This window comes from Anomaloglossus baeobatrachus, chromosome 3 (genome assembly GCF_048569485.1).
Source record: "Anomaloglossus baeobatrachus isolate aAnoBae1 chromosome 3, aAnoBae1.hap1, whole genome shotgun sequence".
Lineage (NCBI taxonomy): Eukaryota > Metazoa > Chordata > Amphibia > Anura > Aromobatidae > Anomaloglossus > Anomaloglossus baeobatrachus.
The window spans coordinates 337,784,749-337,805,046 of record NC_134355.1 but is presented as its reverse complement, the minus strand read 5'-3'; positions in this window follow the sequence as shown (position 1 = coordinate 337,805,046).

Genomic DNA, 20,298 nt, shown 5'->3' with positions numbered 1-20,298 from the left:
TAAATGCTTCAAGGGGTCTTCCCCATGCTGTTGCCATGTCATTTGAGCACTCTTCTGAGACTTTTGTGCCATTTTTAGGGTTTCTCCATGCTGCCGGGGGGTCATTTCACAAAAATACTCGGGTCTCCCATAGGATAACATTGGGCTCGTTGCTCGGCCCGAGTACACGAGTATCTTGGGAGGCTCGGCCCGAGCTTCGAGCACCCGAGCTTTTTAGTACTCGCTCATCACTAGTCATGGCGTATAGCCTGGGCCAACGAGATGCAGAGGTGGGTCCGATCACCCTGATGGAGTAGTCTCAGATCAATGACCTATGCACCCTTCTGCAAAGTTTCGACATGGCGACGAATATGTTTAGAGCTGACAATGCCATTATCAGCATGACAATTCCAGTCATTTACATGCTGGAGCACACGCTAAACACACTTCAGAGTCAGGGGGTGGGACAACAGGAAGGGGAGGAAGTTCAGGAGGATTCAGATGCGCGAGGGATACCAACATCTACAAGGTCCAGACGTTCATCATCACCAAAACGGAAGGCGTGGGACGGTGGGGGAGAGGGATCAACAAGGGTGCATGGTAGCAGGCAAAATGTGGAGGAAGGTGCAGGAGAACCAGATGAAATTGAGGACAAACTGTCCATGGACATGGAAGACTCAGCAGATGAGGGAGACCTTAGTCAAATTTCAGTTGAAAGAGGTTGGGGGGAGATGTCAGAGGAAGAAAGCACGGTTAGCACCTCTATGCCACAAACACAGTGCGGACTTGGTCCGCATGGATGCGCAAGACACATGAGCGCCTTCTTGCTGCACTATCTACAAGATGACCCTTGGATTGTCAAAATTAGAAGTGATGATGACTAATGGGTTGCCACACTATTAGATCCCCGGTACAAGTCCAAATTTTGTGAAATAATTCCAGCCATAGAAAGGGACGCACGTATGCAGGAGTATCAGCAGGAGCTGTTACTTGATCTTAGCTCGGCTTTTCCACCAAAACCCCATGGTGCACGGAGTGAATCTCCCAGTTGTAACTTGACAAACATGGGACTGTCTCATCATCAACAGTCTAACCGTACCAGCAGCACAGTATCTGGTGCTGGTAACAGCAATTTTATTGAATCGTTTCATAATTTTTTTTAGACCATCCTTTGCAAGGCCAAAAGAGACAAGAAGTCTGACACATAGTCAACGGCTGGAAAGGATGATACAGGAGTATCTCCAAATGAACATCGATGCCATGACTTTGCAACTGGAGCCTAGCTCATTTTGGGCTTCAAATCTTGAAAAATGGCCTGAGTTCTCCACTTACGCCTTGGAGATCTTGTCGTGTCCAGCTGCCAGCGTTGTCTCAGAACGTGTCTTCAGTGCTGCTGGGTGTGTACTGACAGATAAGCGCACGCATCTGTCCAGTGACAATATGGACAGACTAACGTTCATCAAGATGAACAAGTCATGGATCCGCAAGGACTTTACTACCCCTGTGTCATCCTGTGGAGAGTAAAGGCTTGTGGATTTGGAATGTGCTTGATGCAAATGTACTTGTCAAGTTTACAACTGGGGCACAAGTGCTGCCACTGAAGGGGTGGGTGTGTGTGGGGCCCAATTTTTAGAAAAAAGGGAGACTCCACTTGGAGTAACCCTTGCTTGCTGTGTTTTTTAAAAGGAGCCAAGATGAACAAGTCATGGTTCAGCAAAGACTTTGCTACCTACCCCAGTGTCATCCTGGGGACGGTTAAGTATGGTGTATTTTTGAATGTGCTTGATGCAAATCTACCTGTGAAGTATACAACTGGGGCACAAGTGCTGCCACTGAAGGGGTGGGTGTCTGTTTGGCCCAATTTTTGGAAAAAAGGGAGACTCCGCTTGGAGTAACCCTTGCTTGCAGTGTTTCTAAAAAGGATCCAAGATGAACAGATCTGGGTTCAGCAAAGACTTTGCTACCTACCCCATGCCATCCTGGGGACAGTTAAGGATGGAGTATTTTTGAATGTGCTTGATGCAAATCTACCTGTGAAGTGTACAAATGGGGCACAAGTGCTGCCACTGAAGGGGTGTCTGTGTGGCCCAATTTTTAGAAAAAAGGGAGACTCCGCTTGGAGTAACCCTTGCTTGCAGTTTTTCTAAAAATGATCCAAGATGAACAGATCTGGGATCAGCAAAGACTTTGCTACCTACCCCGGTGCCATCCTGGGGACAGTTAAGGATGGCGTATTTTTGAGTGTGCTTGATGCAAATCTACCTGTGAAGTGTACAACTGGGGTACAAGTGGTGCCACTGAAGGGGTGTCTGTGTGGCCCAATTTTTGGAAAAAAGGGAGACTCTGCTTGGAGTCTCCTTGCGGTGTTTTGCATGATTTTACCAGGGCATGCTATACCTATATCTGTGTCTCGTCCTCTTTTTCCTCGTCAACCTGTTTTGTTTTCGCATGAGAATTTGTTCTTGTCACTTTCCCATGTGTTTGTGTTGTCTTGTGAGTTGTTTGTCACCTTTTGGACACCTTTGAGGGTGTTTTCTAGGTGTTTTTATGTGTTTGTGATTGCCTCCCATTGTTTCCTATGGGGTTCGAGTGGTTCACCGAACGGTTCACCGAACCGAACTCGAACGCGGCCTCCATTCGGCGAACCGAACTCGAGCCGAACCGCGACCGGTTCGCTCATCTCTAGTCTTTATTCTCTATAAAATGTGTTTTTGGTATGTATTTTAGGGTGTCTAAAACAAATTAATTGAATTTACATTGATTCCTTTGGAAATAATTGTCTTGATTTTCATTGGTTTCGGGTTTTCATTGATTGTATTAGACAGATTATCAATGAAAACCAAGGTATCACTGTACTTAGAAACCATACAAAGGGTTTTTCCTGATTTTTTTTAATCTGTCTGTCACAGTTGAAGTGCACCTACTATAAAAAATTACAGGCCTCTCCATTCTTTGTAAGCTGGAATACTTTCAAAATTGGCAGTGTATCAAATACATATTTTCCCCATTTTATGTCATTGTTTAAGGAGTGAAAGTTACTACCAAATATGTTTCATGAATACAGTAAACAGCTAATTTAGTAAGATCACTACAATCAATAGCCCTTTTGAGTAGATCAACATTGTATCCAACCATTCTCTTTAATATTGTGGAACAATGAATGTTATAATATCTCTTGATATAGCACAGGTGGTAGTGCCTTTGAATGTAGTCCACAGCAGAGTCCACAGCAACTTTGTACCCTGCAGTGAGTCATAATCATAGTCATTGTCTCCAGGAATCATGCACTACAGAGATGTGATATTTTACCATTTAGTTGGTTTCCCAAAGTAGTTGTAGCCGCCGCTGCACATGGCCACTGGGGCTGGTGGTGATAGCAGCTTGGATGTTGGGCCCTCCGCAAGTAGGGCTGAGCCCCAGGGGGTGGATGATGGAGTGCGGCGAGGAACGAAAGGAGACCACACGATGGGAATGCAGTGCAACTGTTGTTTACTCACAGCGATAGTAATGCTGGACGGCTGGTTCAGACCCCTGGTCCCTGTAGTACCAGTGCCGGAGTGGTAACCTGGTGGCTTCTTTCCCCTGCACCTCTCAGTAGTGTGGTGTAACCCTGTGGCTTGGAGCATCTGGGGGTCCCCTCCTGTTACTTGTCAGGCTCTGGTCTGTACGGCGGGCAGTGTAAACCCTGTAGGGTTGGTGTTCTGTTCCGGTCCCTGGCTCTCTCGTCACCGCTGGTGCCCCCAGATTCTTGGGTCAGTGAGATCCTGGATGGTCCCCTCACTGTGCAGGTATTTGTCAGGCAGCTTGAAGAGTTCACCTAACCTAGGGCCCTGTGCCCTGTCGGTGCTTTGTTTCAAGGTACCTCGTCGTACCCTCCCTGGCAACCACTCTCCTGTACCAGTCAGGTCACTGTTACACGACCCCGTCTCTAGACATGTTCGTCTCCTACTACAGTCACTCCTTACTGAACTACTGTCTGTATCCTCCCCCCGAGTTGTTGGCTAGTGAACTGGATTGGATCCACCCCTAGGTGGCCATCCGTTGGGTCCCCAACTAGTCAGTCACCCCTGATTGGGCGAGGGAACTGAGGATATTATGTGTTTTGGTGGTACTGACACTGGTCTACAAGGTCGGTGAGGATAGGCCCTGCATCTTTGCCAGGATGAAGTACCTAGTAGTGCTCTCTGAAGGGTTCAGGGGCGCTATATATATATATATATATATACTCTACTCACACAAGTTAGGTATTTCTGGCTTTTGGGTGAAATATCAGGTTTAATCTAAAATGCATTTTAACCTTTTCAGATACACTTAATGTGATATTCTCTAAACTTTTGAATGCACATATCCAGCTGTTCAATATTTCAGTATTTTTTCAAAATTTTCTGTCCTCTAACAAGCTTAAAGGCTCAACTCAAAACAGGTGTTTGACCCATGAATCACCTAATAAATTTCACGATTCAATTAGAATTAGTAATTTTACACAGTCCTCCCCATCATGATATTTACATTTTGACATCATGAGTAGAGAGGAGCAATGTTCGAGGTTCGAGGTTCGCCAATTTCATGTTCGAGTGATATTGGGGGGTGCTCGAGATCGAAACTCGAACTCAAGCTTTTTGCTAAAAGCTCGACAGTTCGAGTTACGTTCGAGAACGGCTAGATCACCAAAAGCGTGGCTTTTCACAGCTACAGTGTGCAGGGTGCCATCACTGGCAGCCTGCGGTAAGCTGGTAACCAAGATAAATATCGGGTAACCAAGCAAAGCGCTTTGCTTGGTAACCCAATATTTACCCTGGTTATGTGTGCAGGGAGCCGACTCTTCCCCGCTGGGCTCCGCCCCCTCCTGCACTCGGCATGTACACACACACACACTCACACTCACCTGTCCCCAGCCATGCAGTCCCCGGCACTGACATCCTCAGCGCCACATGGCCCCGCTAGGCTCCACCCACTTCACACTCCACCTGCACACATGGCCCCACTAGGCTCCACCTACTTCGCACTCGGCCACCCGCACACATGGCCTCGCTAGGCTTCACCCACTTTGCACTCCGCCTCCCGCACACATGGCCCCGCTAGGCTACACCCACTTTGCACTCCGCCGCCCGCACACATGGCCCCGGCAGGCTCTAATTCATGGGATTAATGCTAAGCGAATCTGCTGGAAATATGACAGAGCAGCACGGGCGAATATATCATTGATGCAACCTCTGCAGTTGCACAGGTGCCCAAGAGGTTGGGGGGGGACATTTCTACCTCCAATGCATGTAGAACTGTGAATTTTTATGAGTTCTTGGGCTGCATAAGGCCCATATATTCTTCTTGAATGCGTTCGCCAGTTCGAGAGCAGGTATGACTAAACCTGGCTGTTTAAGTGATACAACTCTGCTACTGTGCAGGACTTGTTACATTGGCATTTAAAAAATCTGGTCCATCAGGTCATATCTATTATAATTATTGCTTCTGCCTTGGTTGCTTTTATTTATTTTTTAATCATATAAAAAAAATTGCATAATGGAATTTAAAGCATTTTAGATCAATAGACAACTTAGGTTTTGCTGGCAATGTGTTTTTCCCAACGATTAGGGAGGATAGATTTTCCTTGTAGTACAGCGATTGCCACACCCCAAAATTCATACACCCGAAATCTTTGCTCATAAAGGCATTTTAAAAATTGCAAATCTGCCACAAATCCTTTTCTTTCCTAGACCCTAAACCAATGGAATAAAATGGGAAAATTCCTTCTTTACTGTGTAATATGTATTATTTTGAGATTTCACCTGTTGTATAAGGCACTAGGCTTCATTTTATTTCTTTCATTACACAATTGACTTACTTATAAGGTTGTGCCAGCTTCAATGTTTTTTTATGTAAGTCTAATAATTTTCTTTTAAGCCGTTCAATGTTAATCTCAAAATTATCCGCTTACCTCTAAGACTTACTGCTTTCGGAATTGGTCGAAGTCAGTAAGGTTCATAGTGGCAATGTATTCCCTACAGATGGGGATTACAAAATATAAAAGCGTGATTAAATACAATTACAATTACAATTAGAATGATTTATTCCGTTTCTTTCTATTTTAAACCAGAAATTATTTACACTCTCCATAGTTGTAAATAGTTAATCATTCTTCAAGCTCACATAGTTTATGTGATCACATCATTTTATTTCTCATGGAGCCTATTCTACTTGACGTGAAGCTTCTTAAAGTGTCAGTTCAGAATAGCCATGCTGATAAATTCGGATTTTCATATTCATTCATGTTTCGAAAAAAAAAAAAAAATCAGCAATGAGTTGTCTCATGTTCCCAATTAATACACATTTGTTGTAGTTCAGTGGTTCAAACAAATGCTGAACGGAAAACAGAGAAGCTGTGAATTCTGCAAACCAAGTGTTGCCATGGTATCTTACGTGATAAAAAAGAAAACCCATATCCCTTTGACAACTCATATTTCTAAATGTAACTTCTCTTCATGAAATATACATACTATATTAGGTGATAAACTAGCTGTCACAAAGTAAAATAATGGGATTGTTTGATCTGATCCAAGAATGTATGCACCATTATCTCGTTGAGCCAGCAATTTAGTAGGAAATAGTAAACATATGGTGAATCATTTTTTTAAGTTATTATTTTTTATCTTTTATTGGAACCATAGGTTAACATGATATGCAATAAAAAGTGCAGAATTTCTTACTGATAGTGCTCCTTAAGCTGTGTTCACACAGAGGTTCTTTAAGCATTCAAACACTACAAGGTTTTCAAGTGGAAATGGTTTCAGATATTTAGTGGGGAGATTTTTTTTTTGCAGGCCTGTTTTTTTTTCTGAAGAGTTTTTATGAGGTTTTTTTTCCCCCTAAGACTATGCTATCTTCTTCAATGTCTGCTGCCAAATCTGATATCAGAGAATCCATACACGAAAAGAACCACGTTAACCATGTAAATACTTGATCAAAGCAGAACATGATCTATTTTATTGAAGAAGTATCAAATTTATATAACAGTCTCTTGAAGCGCTTAATAAGTGTACTTATTTACTTATTATGCATCAAATGGCAATTTAAGCCTTATTTGGATCTGTATTGCTATAATTATAATATTTTCAAGCTGGTAATAACCTTAATCATAAGTCCTGAATAAAAGTCTCATGATCTTTTAGTACAATTATGGGTGCGATTGAGAAGTCTTGAGCCGTTTTGGATATTTCTATCAATCTTGATATCCTTACTAGTGTTGAGCGAGTATGCTTGTCACTACTCGGTACTCGCACGAGTATCACTGTACTCGGGCTACTCGGCGGGGACCGAGTAATCTCGCGATACTCGTGCTGTACTCGTGGTCTTCATCCCTGCATGTTGGCGCTCTTTTGAGAGCCAGCCCTCATGCAGGGATTGGCTGGCAGACCACTGCAATGCCACAGCCCTGTTAGTTGTGGAATTGCAGTGATTGGCCGGCCTGCACAGCGTGACCGAGCCTTTATACCGGCGGGCGCGCTGTGCTCTGCACACAGCCATCCAAACAGTCAGTGCAGGGAGAGTGTTGCTGCTTCAGGGAAAGGTTTGCGGCCCTTTTTAGTTATTTCCGTAGCAGGGCTGCAAACAGTGTGACCATAAGTCCTTCTCAGGACTATTGTAGTTGTATACAGGCAGGCAGGGTATAGCCAGGTCGGAGTACAGGAGCAGAGTCCTTCTCAGGACTATTGTTGCTGTATACAGGCAGGGCAGGCAGGGTATAGCCAGGTCGGAATACAGGCTAGTGACCAGAAGAGTCCTTCTCAGGACTATTGTAGCTCTATACAGGCAGGCAGGCAGGGTATATAGCCATTCCTAGTGGTGACCGTATACCAGTCTTCATCACCATATCTGGGGCTGATGTACACAGTCTAAGGCCTCTGCCACACTCACGTGAATTTCACGCACGTGCCGAGAGACACGTATTTTCCCTGCGTGTTGTGTGCAGGTAAGTACGTGTCTCTGGTACGTGCGTGACACGTGTGTTCTACGTGTGCTATCCGCGATAGCACACGTAGAATCAGTAATTATTATACTCACCTGGTCCTTCCTGCTGTCCGCGCTGCTGTCCGTGGTGCTGATCCTCGGTCTCCAGCCCTCCCGTCTCCCCGCTGCTGCTGCTGCCAGGCAGTGAAGTGAATATTCAATGAGAATAATGAGCGGCGGTCGGCAGCAAGAGGCAGCAGCGGCAGAGACAGGAGGGCTGGAGAAGGTGAGTTAATGTTTTTTTTTTTTTTCACTGACATGTGTGTTTTCTCCGGCGCGTGTCACACGGGACCGCATCCACACTACACCCGTGTGGTGCGGGTGCGGGCCGTGTAACACCCGTGCTGCCGGAGAAAACACTGACATGTCAGCGCTTTGAAAATCGCACACACGTACAAACGCACACGGACACACGTTCCGTGTGGTTTAACGTGTGTGTGCCTGCTACAATAGGGTAGCATTGGTTAAAGTGTCTCCGTGCCGCCGGTACGTGTAAAAAATGACAAACACGTGCCGGCAGCACGGATGTGTGGCACAGGCCTAAAACAGTCCTGATAGTGTCAGACTTCTCAGTAATTGTCGCTCCTAAAAACCTGTTAGGTTCTTAGTGCGTGCGTGCTTGCATTTAAAAACCGCACATGTGTGCCTGTTGGTGGCAGCGTACAGGTGCACTTGTGTGCGTTTTGCACAAACTAGTATATAACGCACAAGTCTAGTGAATAATACACGTCAGTCAGCAGTGTCTGATAGTGTAAAACTTCTCAGTAATTGTCGCTCCTAAAAACCTGTTAGGTTCTTAGTGCGTCCATGCTTACATTTAAAAACCGCACGTGTGTGCCTGTCGGTGGCAGCGTACAGGTACACGTTTTGCACAAACTTGGATATAACGCACAAGTCTAGTGAATATAATACACGTCAGTCAGCAGTGTCTGATAGTGTCAAACTTCTCAGTAATTGTCGCTCCTAAAAACCTGTTAGGTTCTTAGTGTGTCCGTGCTTGCATTTAAAAACCGCACATGTGTGCCTGTCGGTGGCAGCGTACAGGTGCACGTTTTGCACAAACTATTATATAACGCACAAGTCTAGTGAATAATACACGTCAGTCAGCAGTGTCTGATAGTGTCAGACTTCTCAGTAATTGTCGCTCCTAAAAACCTGTTAGGTTCTTAGTGCGTCCATGCTTGCATTTAAAAACCGCACGTGTGTGCCTGTCGGTGGCAGCGTACAGGTGCACGTTTTGCACAAACTATTATATAACGCACAAGTCTAGTGTATAATACACGTCAGTCAGCAGTGTCTGATAGTGTCAGACTTCTCAGTAATTGTCGCTCCTAAAAACCTGTTAGGTTCTTAGTGCGTCCGTGCTTGCATTTAAAAACCGCACATGTGTGCCTGTCGGTGGCAGCGTACAGGTGCACTTGTGTGCGTTTTGCACAAACTTGGATATAACGCACAAGTCTAGTGAATACACGTCAGCACAGCATTGCAAAATGCGCAAGGGCGTTGGCAACGAACAAGGAAGTGGACGTGATGGTGGTGCAGGCAGAGGCCGAGGTCGTGGGCAAGCTCTAATTTCGCCACAACAAAGGGCCACATCTACTCGCTCGCACATCCTGTCCCAAATTCTTGGGGACCGCAGCAGTACACCGCTCTTGAACCAAGACCAGTGTCAACAGGTTGTTAGTTGGATAGCGGATAATGCTTCCAGTCAGATTGGCACCACCACAAACACTCTGTCTTCCACACGGTCAAGTGTCAGTAGCCGTGATACTGCACCGCACATTTCAGAACCTGATCCTCCTTCCTACCACAAGGCTGAGTACACGTCCACGAACATCACTGATCACACACTTGGACACTCGGAAGAGCTGTTCACGTTTCCATTCGCACATTCTGGCCTCTCGCCAGCTCCTGTTGAAGTGGGTCATGAGGAGATCGTATGTACAGATGCCCAAATATTTGAGCAGCCATGTTCTCACGAAGTTGGCAATGTGTCTCAACAAGGGGTGGACGATGATGAGACACAATTGTCAGGAAGTCAGGAGGAGGAGCAGGGTGCGGAAGAGGAAGACGACGTGGTGGATGATCCAGTAACTGACCCAACCTGGCAGGAGGATATGCAGAATGAGGACAGCAGTGCACAGGGGGAGGGAGGTGTAGCATCCCAACAGGCAGTAAGAAGCAGGGTGGTGGCCCCAGGCAGAAGTCAGGCAACCGTTCCCCGGAACAACAACACGACACAAGGTGCCTGTACAAATGTTAGGTCTTCCCGAGTCTGGCAGTTTTTTAAGTTGGCTCCAGATGATTCTAAAAAGGCCATTTGCAACACCTGCCGTGCTAGCATCAGCAGGGGTAACAAAAATAGCAGCCTGACCACCACCAGCATGATCAGGCACATGTCAGCCAAGCACCCGACTTTGTGGGAGGTACAACAGAGTCGAGGAGCAGTGCTTGCTGATGTCACTGCTACGTCTTCGCTTGTTGTGCATGCGAGCCAATCCCCTGTCCATGCTGCCTGCGAACAAGCCTCCTCCGGCCCTGCACCTGCAGTTGCCTACGCAGAAATAACACCATCATCAAGCACGTCCTTGTCCCAGCGTAGCGTTCAGTTATCCATTCAGCAAACCTTTGAACGCAGGCGCAAATACACTGCCAACGCCCCACATGCCACAGTTCTAAATGCTAACATTTCGCGACTGCTTGCGCTGGAAATGTTGCCTTTTAGGCTGGTGGAGACAGAAGCATTCCGCGACCTGATGGCGGCAGCTGTCCCACGTTACTCGGTCCCCAGCCGCCACTATTTCTCCCGGTGTGCCATCCCCGCATTGCATAACCACGTGTCACAAAACATCCCACGTGCCCTGAACAACGCTGTTTCAGCCAAAGTCCACCTAACCACAGACACGTGGACAAGTGTTTGTGGGCAAGGCCGCTACATCTCGTTGACGGTACACTGGGTTAATATTGTGGAAGCTGGGACCCAGTCTGAGCGAGGGACGGAACACGTCCTTCCCACACCAAGGTTTGCAGGCCCTACCTCAGTCAGGGTTTCACCCACACTCTATAGCTCCGGAATGTCATGCTCCTCAGCCTCATCCTCCTCCTGCGCATCCTCATCCACTTTACCCTCCACACCAGTCCCAAGCTGGAAGCACTGCAGCACTGCCTCGGCGAAGCGGCAACAGGCTGTGCTGAAGCTAATCTGCATAGGTGACAAACCCCACAATGCAGAAGAGGTGTGGACAGCTCTGAAACAGCAGGCAGATCACTGGCTCACACCTCTGAACTTAAAGCCAGGAAAGGTCTGTGTGACAATGGCCGGAACCTGGTGGCGGCTTTGAGGCGAGGCCAGCTGACACATCTTCCATGCGTGGCCCATGTGCTCAACCTCGTGGTTCAGCGGTTTCTAAAGTCATACCCAGACCTGTCTGATCTGCTGGTAAAAGTTCGCCGCCTGTCTGCACATTTTCGAAAGTCACCTACTGCTACAGCCGGCCTTGCCGGCTTTCAGCGCCGTTTGCATCTTCCGGCTCACAGACTGGTGTGTGATTTCCCCACATGTTGGAATTCAACTCTGCACATGTTGGTCAGGATATGTGAGCAGAAGAGGGAAGTTGTTGAGTACCTGCATCACCTAAGCCGTCGGGAATTGGGTCAAACTCCACACATAACACCTGAGGAGTGGAGATGGATTTCCGACCTATGTACCATCCTCCAAAACTTTGAGGACTCCACCAAGATGGTGAGTGGTGATGATGCCATTATTAGCATCACCATACCGCTTCTCTGCCTTCTAAAACGGTCTCTGCTCAAAAACAAACATGATGCATTGCAGGCGGAGCGCGATGAGTTGGAGCAAGAAACAGTAGTGAGTGTGGGTGATAACACACAGCTGAGCCTCGTCTCATCACAACGTGCAGTGGAGGACTATGACGAGGAGGAGGATGAAGACATGGAGCAACTCTCCGGCCAAATTGAGGATATGACATGCACACCAGTCATATCCTCGGTTCAGCGTGGCTGGCCAGAGGACAGGGTAGATGAGGAGGAGGAGGAGGAGGAGGACAGCATGTTCAGTCATCGTGTTGGTCAGGATACTGAAGTACTGGCTGTTAAGAGTCTGGCGCACATGGCTGACTTTATGGTAAGCTGCCTGTCTCGTGACCCTCGCGTTAAGAACATCTTGGCCGACAATCATTACTGGTTGGTAACACTGTTAGACCCACGCTACAAGGAGAACTTTATGTCTCTTATTCCTGAGGCGGAGAGGTCAGCCAAAATGCAGCAGTTCCGGAAGGCCATAGTCACGGAAGTAGGCAAAGCATTCCCCTCACAAAACGCTAGCGGCATAGGTCAGGAATCAGTGGACAACCAAGGCGTACAGCCGAGAGGGGCACAAGTCCAATCTGCCAGAGGTAGGGGAACAGTCTTTAAGATGTGGGACAGTTTTCTCAGCCCCTCACGTACCACAGCCCCTGAGGTGCGGGGTAGTGCCACAAGAAATCTTAAGTTTTCCCAGATGCTCAAGGAGTACCTTGCAGATCGAACAACTGTACTCCAACATTCCTCTGTGCCTTACAATTATTGGGTATCCAAGCTGGACACGTGGCATGAATTGGCTCTCTACGCCTTGGACGTCCTGGCCTGCCCTGCCGCTAGCGTTTTGCCAGAGCGTGTTTTTAGTGCCGCAGGTGGAATCATTACAGATAAACGCACCCGCCTGTCAACTGAAAATGCTGACAGGCTGACTCTGATCAAGATGAACAAGGGTTGGATTGGGCCAGACTTCACCACACCACCAGCAAATGAGAGCGTAATTTAAAGTTTGTAACGGGAATTTACCATGTACCTCCACTCACCCATGGGTACACACTTCTAGACTTTGGATAATCGCTGGACTGCTCCTCCTTCTCCTCATGCGCCACCATGATGACCATTACAATAGTTAGGCCGTTGTTTCAGGTATACCCCCAGTGGTAAATTTTTTTGCCCATTCTTTCAGAATGGACATTACAACGACACGAGACCCGCTCCTTTGCAATGGGAACAATGTTTTGAGGCCCTCATGCACATCTCTATCCAGGGACAATGTGGAGCCTCCCAATTTTTGGCTGCCCTGCCTAAGGGCTATACTACAATAGACCCACTTCCTTACAATGGGCACTTCTAGTTTACAGGCCATCATGCACGTCTCTATCCAGGGACAATGTGGAGCCTCCCAATTTTTGGCTACCCTGCCAAAGGGCTATACTACAAAAGACCCACTTCCTTACAATGGGCACTTCAGGTTTACAGGCCCTCATGCACGTCTCTATCCAGGGACAATGTGGAGCCTCCCAATTTTTGGCTGCCCTGCCTAAGGGCTATACTACAATAGACTCACTTCCTTACAATGGGCACTTCAGGTTTACAGGCCCTCATGCACGTCTGCAGGGGCAATGGTGAACCTCACAATTTTTGACTGCCCTGGCAAAGGAAAATACTACAAAGACTCACTTCCTCAAAATGGGCACATTAGACTCAAGAGGCCTTCATGTACGTCTCTTCTCAGGGACATCGGAGTGCCACACAATGTTTTCACGTAAAATCTTTCATGTAATCTCCAAAAGTAACATACACCAGCTCTATCTCACTATTGGGTATGTGCCCTTAACATTTCCGCCATGAAAATTAATTTTGGTGTCATTTTTGAAGGTTTTCTGGTGAGTCCATAAAAATGGCGTAAAACGCGGACAAAATTGTTCACAGTTGTGACTTTTGAGTGATAAAGGCTTCAAGGAGTCTTCCCCATGCTGTTGCCATGTCATTTGAGCACTCTTCTGAGACTTTTGTGACATTTTTAGGGTTTCTACAAGCTGCCGGGGGGTCATTTCATAAAAATACTCGGGTCTCCCATAGGATAACATTGGGCTCGGTGCTCGGGCCGAGTACACGAGTATCTTGGGATGCTCGGCCCGAGCCTCGAGCACCCGAGCTTTTTAGTACTCGCTCATCACTAATCCTTACCAGTGCGCCCTTTGCAGAGAGCCAAAATCTTTCCTTAAGTCAACCTGTCAATCTTTCCTAGTGCAAGGATGGTAGTTTCACAGCTTATGAGACAACCCATTAATTGTGAATAGACTACCTCCTAGCAAAACTTGCGCAGAAGCAAGTCAGATCCTACTCAGTCCCTCTTGGTTGGGTTTTATGTTATTGTACTCTTCTTGAGGGAGAGGTGGTAACAGCTAGCAGCATACCCATCTGGATTGTTTCCACCTAGAGCCTCCTAGTTTTCCAGAGGAGTTCCAAAGGTTGTATGCATGGCCATTACCATCTCATTCATAGCTCAGGACAGCATGTTGTTGACACATGGAGCTAGAGAGCACAGAATAAAGGCAAATACAAAAATGCAGAGTACAACCATTCGTAATTTGGTGAGACTATCCTACCACCACCACCAGTCCACCAACCAAACCAGGTGACCCATGTAATTTAACACCTGAATTTTCAGCAAGTTCACCTGATAGGTCAGTGAGATCTTTTTTGGGCTTTTGTTATACTCTCATCCAGAGCTGTGTTTTTGGGTATGAAAGTGCAGCAGTTAGTTCCTATCATTTTACAGCCCAACAGTTTTTCCGACAGGATCATATTCAATGCCATTTTTTTTAATGCAATAACTGAGGCGGGGACTAGTTGTTCCACTATTCCTTATACGGCATCCCTAGTATAGTTTACTAAGAGTTGCTGGTTATAATATAGGTAGTTTATCCAGTCTGCATTTTTGTTCACCGTGATCATTATCAATATTGACTCAAACTCTGCTGCTACCTGGTCTCTAGCTCTGAATTTATCTGGTACTCACCTTGGGACACCTAGACTGTCTATGTAGCCATGGGAATCAAAGATCACTTTTAGTTCACTTTTGTCTTTATTTTTGGCTTGGTTTTTGCAAGTGAGTAAATTAAATATGTGAAATGGTATAAGTAGTTTTACTAGGACATATTGTCCTTTCCAGGGTATTCATAATCTACGTCTTACTTTCATATCTCGGCATAGCCAGTATACATTGGGCAATTGGTGGGATTGATTTATTAGCAGAGCATCACTATATGGCCAGTTTGGTTGTACGTGGATGGTTTGGCTACAAAATTCAGGAACAGGTTACCCATGGGTAATCCCAGGTCATTGTGCTCGAAACAGGCATAGTCCCCTGGATAAGGGGTGAGCCTACGACCAACTGGTTCCCTTTTGGTGTAGAGCAGGAATGCATGTATTAAGGTTTGACATCTTTTTGACGGGATTGTTTGGTTACCAGAAAAGTATAATATACATTTGAAATCCTCCTTATCACTTCTGGAATCTATGGGAAATGGTACAGTACCTACATGTAGTCTGGCTATTGCATACACTATACAGGTTGATCAATTTTCACTAGTTGTATCTGAGCCATTTGAGCCAGATCTGAAAACCCTGTTTCTAGAGTCAATTTGTCTTCATATGTCAGGCTTGTAAAGAATCTTGCCATCCTTACAAGTCCTTCGACTAACACAAATTGAAGGGGGTAAACAGGTTTGTTATTTATATCCTTTAGCCAAAATTTCTCTATTCTGTCTACAACTCTACCTTGTTCATATGTACCTAAGACGTATAACCCTTGCTCATATTCATAAGGATTCCTTGTAGTGAGATAAAATGGCATACATCCTATGTCTTGACCATGTGTTTGATACCATCCTTATCACCGACGTGGCTCATTGAAATCCTTTCTCTTAAAACCATCTTTGTTAGTAAACTCTCTCCTGTTTTATCCATTTTTTTTCTGGGGCATGTGTAGGTTTGTGTTCCCATTTCACCTTCCCATTTGTTTTCTCCCAAACATGCAGGGCATTCTTGTTTCCACAATTGGAACCATACCCTGTTTAACCAGTCGTGATATAAATGAACTGTGTGGATCTTCATAGGGCACTCTCCAAGGCCAGGGATGGATAATCTACTACATGGTAGTAGTCAAATTCATATGAAACTGACGGAGCTGAAGTATTGAACCAGAGCCTTAGTAGACCTACTTCCTGAGTTATGGTCCCCAATTTCACCTACCGCTCTTGTATTAGGCAAAAGATTTGTATTAGCTGGATGAAAGATGGTAGCCACCCCCTTCTCCTGGGTCTGACACTTTCTTGAAATAGGAGACATGGCTCCATGTGGGTTTTCATTCAACTTTGACTGCAGTAATTTTTGTTAGAAGGACTTGGAAAGGTCTGTCGTATCTAGTTTGAGGATTCCTTTATTAAATCTCCTGATGAGAACCCAGTCTCCTTGTTTGATCTGGTGGGTGCCGTCTAGCTCCTGAGGGTCTGAGATGGAGAAGAAAACTCAAGAATGTATTTTAGTCAAATATTGAGTCAATTGAAGACCAAACTTAGTCAAAGTATCATATTTCAAGGACAGTTGTTGTGGGAAATACAACCAGATTTCATAGGGACTCAGGTTGGCAGTTCTAGCTGGGGTATGCTTATGTGGTGCCCCTGAGGCTACCGTCGCCACAGAGGTACTGCACCTCAGCCAGAGGTGTGGTGCCCCATCCCGGGTAAGAAAGAGGCCATCTACCGGTTCATGTACTAAAAACCTGCAGACACCCAATTGTTAGCTCACACATTAGATCAGGGCCAGAGCAGGTCCCATTAATGCTTAACGACCAGTAGTCTGGTTATGGCACTTAAGCCCCGTACACTGTGTTTAGAACCATCCAGGGGGTGGAGCTCAGTGGGTGAGCTGTCTGAGGTAAAATGGGCGGAGCTAAGTTTAAAACGTTGACAGTTGACCGTTGACAGAATCAGTCAGTCAGTCAGGAGGAGAGAGGAGACCGACTAGGGGTGAGGACCCTAGGGGTCCTGTTCAACTCTGAGGAGATGGAAGAAAGAATCCCAGTGACTTAGGGGCAGTTTCACAGGCAACAGCTCAATGTGCAGAGATTGGTTGCAAACGGGGTTCCGGATCCTAGGATAGGAAGATACTTCAGGATTTCCTAGTAACACTTGAGGCCAGGGTGGCTGTACGCACCTTTGGGCCACAAGCAGCACATGAATCCACTGGAAGGGGGCCACAGAGGACAAGTGAGCCAGCCAGGCAGAAATCCCTTTGAAAGTCCACAGAGGGAGCCAGGCATGCAAAAGTGAAGGAGCTAGGTAGGCATAAGTCCCTTTGCAGGTCCACGGCCCCTGGCTTAGGGCACTGTGTGTGGAGGTGCAGGACAGGAGGGAGAAAGTCAGCGCAGAGAGACGGCCAGGAAAGGCAAACAAAAAGTGTACCTTTACTGGCCTCAGACTGGGATCCCGAAGTGATGGTTGCCCATCACTAGGGATCCCAGCATACTGTGGATGGACTAAAATGGCATTCAAGCTTTAACCAGTACAGTGAGTAAAACACTGTTGTTGCAGAGCCCCGGTGTCGTCTCCATTCTTCCTGCGTCACAATCTGCCATCATAGACTTTTCATATTATCAACGGTTATCTCGGGGCCTTACTCCATCTGTGGGGAGTAAGAACACCTCAGCTGCACACTCATCACCTGCCCCGGGAAACCTACAGAGCAGTAGCGGCCCTGGCCCTGGAGTTGGGCGTGTCTCTTAACAATGAATAATAAAAGAGGGGAACTTTCATGTTATTAATGCCGTGTGTCATGTGCTGCTTTGAGCATTCTTGCTTTCAATATCTCATTTAACCTCTCATTTTTCCCACTACTCTGCCATTGGTATGTGGTGTGAAGGACTAACTAATAGTGATGAGCGAGTATGCTTGTTACTACTCGGTACTCGCACAAGTATCACTGTACTCGGGCTACTCGGCGGGTACCGAGTAATTTCGCGATACTCGTGCTGTACTCGTGGTCTTCATCCCTGCATGTTGGCGCTCTTTTGAGAGCCAGCCCTCATGCAGGGATAGGCTGGCAGACCACTGCAATGCCACAGCCCTGTTAGTTGTGGAATTGCAGTGATTGGCCGGCCTGCACAGTGTGACCGAGCCTTTATACCGGCGGGCATGCTGTGCTCTGCACACAGCCATCTCATATTCCCTGCTTTTCCCGCCCACAGGCGCCTATGATTGGTTGCAGTGAGACACGCCCCCACGCTGAGTGACAGGTGTCTCACTGCACTCAATCACAGCAGCCGGTGGGCGTGTCTATACTGTGCAGTAAAATAAATAAATAAATAATTAAAAAAACAGGCGTGTGGTCCCCCCAATTTTAATACCAGCCAGATAAAGCCATACAGCTGAAGGCTGGTATTCTCAGGATGGGGAGCCCCACGTTATGGGGAGCCCCCCAGCCTAACAATATCAGTCAGCAGCCGCCCAGAATTGCCACATACATTAGATGCGACAGTTCTGGGACTGTACCCGGCTCTTCCCGATTTACCCTAGTGCGTTGGCAAATCGGGGTAATAAGGAGTTAATGGCAGCCCATAGCTGCCACTAAATCCTAGATTAATCATGTCAGGCGTCTCCCCGAGATACCTTCCATGATTAATCTGTAAATTACAGTTAAAAAACACACACACCCGAAAAATCCTTTATTAGAAATAAAAAACAATAACAAAGTCCCTCATCACCAATTTATTAACCCCGACAAAGCCCTCCATGTCCGGCGTAATCCACGGACCTCCAGCGTCGCGTCCAGCTCTGCTGCATGCAGGTGACAGGAGCTGCAGAATACACCGCCGCTTCGGTCAGCTTCACACAACATCTGAGGTGAGTAGCGTGATCAGCTGCTGTCAGTCAGGTAACTCACGGCCACCGCTGGATCCAGCGGTGGCCGCGATTAACCTCAGTGACAGCTCAATTGATCGCTATACTCCCCTCAGTTGCTGCGTGGAGCTGACCGGAGCGGCGGTGAGTATCGCGATCAGCTGAGCTGTCACTGAGGTTACCCGCGGCCACCGCTACATCCACCGCTGGATCCAGGTCACCTCAGTGACAGCTCAGCTGATCGCGATACTCACCTCAGTTGCTGCGTGGAGTTGACTGGTGCGGCGGTGAGTAGTGCGATCAGCTGAGCTGTCACTGAGGTTACCCGCGGCCACCGCTGCATCCACCGCTGGATCCAGGTAACCTCAGTGACAGCTCAGCTGCTCACGCGGCTGTCTTCAGTTGCTGTGTGAAGCTGACAGGAGCAGCGGTGTATTCTGCAGCTCCTGTCACCTTCATGCAGCACAGCTGGATGCGACGCTGGAGGACTGTGGAGTACGCCGGACATGGAGGGTTTGTCGGGGTTAATATATTGGTGATGAGGGACTTTGTTAGTGTTTTTTATTTCTAATAAAGGATTTTTCGGGTGTGTGTGTTTTTTAACTGTAATTTACAGATTAATCATGGAAGAAATCTCGGGGAGACGCCTGACATGATTAATCCTGGATTTAGTGGCAGCTATGGGCTGCCATTAACTCCTTATTACCCCGATTTGCCAACGCACTAGGGTAAATCGGGAAGAGCCGGGTACAGTCCCAGAACTGTCGCATATAATGTATGCGGCAATTCTGGGCGGCTGCTGACTGATATTGTTAGGCTGGGGGGCTCCCCATAACGTGGAGCTCCCCATCCTGAGAATACCAGCCTTCAGCCGTATGGCTTTATCTGGCTGGTATTAAAATTGGGGGGACCGCACGCCGTTTTTTTAATTATTTAATTATTTATTTCACTGCACAGTATACATACACCCACCGGCTGCTGTGTTTGGGTGCAGTGAGACACCTGTCACTCAGCGTGGGGGCGTGTCTCACTGCAACTAATCATAGGCGCCGAAAAGCAGGAAAGCAGGGAATACGAGATTGTTTAATGAGCGGCCGGCTTTTTCAAAAGAGGAAAAGCCGCCGGAGTTTAGTGAACAGCTGTGCAGCGCCGCGGCAGTGATCGGGGAACGGTAAGTAAGAGAGAGGGGGGAGACTTACCGACAGACTATGAGAGGGGGACAGACAAGACAGAGAGAGACAGACAGAGCGAGACCGACCGACGGGAGATAGAATGAAAAAAAAAATGACCGACATCGCTAGTAAAAAGCACAAAACGTGCGTTTTGGACATCGGAGTGCCTTACAATGTTTTACGTAAAATCTTTCATGTATTAATCTCAAAAAGTAGCATACACCAGCTCTATCTCACTATTGGGTATGTGCCCTTAACATTTCCGCCATGAAAATTGATTTTGGTGTCATTTTGTAAGGTTTTCTGGTGAGTCCGTAAAAATGGCGTAAAACTCGGACAAAATTGTTCACAGCTGTGACTTTTGAGTGATAAATGCTTCAAGGGGTCTTCCCCATGCTGTTGCCTTGTCATTTGAGCACTCTTCT